Source organism: Aplysia californica, unplaced genomic scaffold (assembly GCF_000002075.1).
Source record: "Aplysia californica isolate F4 #8 unplaced genomic scaffold, AplCal3.0 scaffold00884, whole genome shotgun sequence".
NCBI classification, from domain to species: domain Eukaryota; kingdom Metazoa; phylum Mollusca; class Gastropoda; order Aplysiida; family Aplysiidae; genus Aplysia; species Aplysia californica.
The window spans coordinates 11,039-13,953 of NW_004798154.1; the positions used below are offsets into that span (position 1 = coordinate 11,039).

The 2,915-nt window shown below is 43.1% G+C and overlaps 1 protein-coding gene across 1 annotated transcript in view; it reads left to right on the top strand.

Annotated features, from left to right (window-relative positions):
• LOC101854986 (lysosomal alpha-mannosidase) overlaps window positions 1–2,915 on the top strand; it is a gene marked incomplete in the record, with an annotated part of 65,201 nt that overhangs the window by 345 nt on the left and 61,941 nt on the right.

The window sequence follows — 2,915 nt, forward strand, 5'->3', positions numbered from 1 at the left end:
AGAGAGAGAGAGAGAGAGAGAGAGAGAGAGAGAATGCTTACGGTGCAGGGTTGTCTTAACACGTATTCACTAATTATGTCCTGTCTTACATGTAAGCGTGAGTGCACCCAACCTTTTTAACATCCACTGCCATGGTAACCGACCAAGACAAATTTCTCCCTGTGAGAGTAATAAGATTGGCATTGGCATTGTAACAGTGCACCCCTGTGGTCAAGAGGAAACGACAACTTTATTGAAATAGGACAAGAATTAATAAAAAGTCTTTACTTTCTCCACTCTGCCTGTTTGAAATTTCCCTGGTCACTGATACCATAATCAGTAGGGTCAAAACTTACATTAGCAGCGCACAAGACACATAGTCACGCCTAGATCTGTTCTGTAGGATCTTCCCAGTTGAACACAGGAGACGTGTGGGTGGTTGACGGGTGCTCTGGTGTGGTTTGCTCCTTTCCTATCAAACATCTGTCGTTCTTTTCTCCCTCCGTCTTTCTTTATGTTTGTTACTCTCTTGTAACACATCTATTCTTCGGCACGTATATGACCTTATTGAGTTGCAAGTGTCGTAAAACACTTACTTAAACTAAACTAAAAGCAGGGGACGTGGGTTCCATACCTGAGTTGGGATTTGGGAAGTTATTTTATTGGGTGCCTCTTGCGCTATGGGATGTGTATTCGGGACACACTGGCACTCCTACATCAGTGGTTTTTGTCAGCCTTTGAGAGCCAGCACCAAGTCTTTGAGCGGATGGTTGGAGAGTGCTACTGTTAGGTCCTACTTCTTTACTTTTCCACCGTTGTTTATGTCTATCTTTTCTTTTCATATTGAATTTTAATTATAGTAATATATCAATTAAATTTTTATATATACCTGCATGGGTTTTTGCGGCCCTGTACAGCCCAAACGAAAATTCCCTCTGGTATAATCAAGTATTATCTTATCACTTTTTCCCAGCACTAAATGACCATTATCATGTCTATGTGCTTCTCTTTACTCTAACAAAAACAAGCTGCCACTTTTGCCACCTTAAGAGGCTACGGTTTTGATACCATCCCCGTACACATTGTATTTCTAAGCGGACCGTTGATATTATTAAGGGGGGGGAGGGGGAGTGTTGCTTGGTGCAGTTAATCAAACCCCACCAGCTGCTGACTGAAAGATTGGATTGGGTGGCTCTGTGGGTCATGAATATTCCATTGCCCTGGCATGACCACGTTCTCTTCCCTACTGTCAGTCTGTCTCTTTCTCTGTCTTTGTTTTTCTGTCTGTTTGTCTCTCTGTCTGTCTGTCGGTGTGTCTGTCTATCTGTCTGCCTGTCTGAGAGTGTCTGTATGCCTGTGTGTCTGTATATATATATTTATCTATCTATCTATCTATCTATCTATCTATCTATCTATCTATCTATCTATCTATCTATCTATCTATCTGTCTGTCTAGCAGTGTAGCTATCTGTCCATCTCCATGCCTATTATTTATTTCTCTACACTTCTATCCCTTGTGTGTGTTTATGTGTGTGTGTGGGGGAGGGGGGGGGGCTTGCTTCCTTCAATGAAATATCTTGTTCATTTATGTTGCTATTGTTCTATGCGGGGAAACTTCCCTCAAAATCTTTGGAATAGGCGGTTACTGGGCAATCGGTTTTAAGTCTGTATACTTCCTACTGCACTGTATACTTCCCAAGATGTTGAGATTGGTTCAGAATTCTACCAGGTCTGCTGGAGTAACAATGTAAATTGTAACGGAGTGTCTACGTACTCGATATCCGGGCACCAAGTCTCAGTGTCTATGTACACGGTAACCGGAATGAATAGAAATCAATATTAAATTGTCCTGTGCTGTAACTTGCTGAAAAAAAGAGTCATACAAGCGTCTTGCCGAGCTCGCCTTCGTGACCGGTCAGTGAACCTGTTCGTGCGCATCCCATTGTGAGTACCGGTTGGGGTCACCAAAGTTCATTTAAAGTCTGTGCGCTTCGAAGTATAGGGCTCCGGAATGGGGAATTATGGATTTTTTTTTAAGGTACAGTCGGGGGAGGGCTGGGGATGAAGGTAACACCAGATGACAAAAACTGAACTTGGGAGTTCTGAATAGCCCGGTTACCGTGTACGTGACCTTGAGACTACGTGCCCGGTTGTCGGTTACCGTGTACGTAGACACGGAGGCTAGGTGCCCGGTTACCGTGTACGTAGACACTCCGAAATTGTAAAGCACATTGGGCTTGCTGTTGAGCAGGATTTTGCACTATACAAATGCTATCTGTTACCTGTTATTTAATTAGTCTGCTACTTCGGCTTCTTAAATGTTTCTACTTTATCTACTGGCCCCTGGTGGAGTGTGGCTCTAATTCTACTTTATCGCTCATAATGACATGAGCATAACTACATACATTATTTGTTTTTACTTTTGATGAGCCGTTGAACTGTGGCGTCGGAAGTCTCGTGGTTAGACTACCGGACTCATGATCGTGAGGTTGCAGGTTCGGGGGTTCGAGCCCCAGGCCCGACGTTGTGTCCTTGGGAAAGCCACTTTACACAAATTTTCCCCACTTTACCCAGGCGAGAATGAGTATCCTTCCATTGCTAGTAAAAGATCTTGTCAGTATGTTAGTTTTTTAGCGCCTATAAAATATGACATCGTGGGCTGTATGCGATTATTTAATTTCAGAATGCCTTCAGGTCTGCTGGGGTAATAAGATTAGATGTTAAAGCGCACAGATCTTGCTATTGAGAGGGAGTGTGCGTTATACAAATATTTTCTTACTCTTCTGATGCCACTTATTCTTTATAATATTAAAATGTTCTGTTCGGCTATTACCTCTTCTAAATCGCTGCCTCTGTCACAAGGTACACTTATTGCTGTATTTTTAATTTCTCTAATGCCCTCTCCCTTCCTCCCTCCCTCCCTCTCCCTCCCCCCC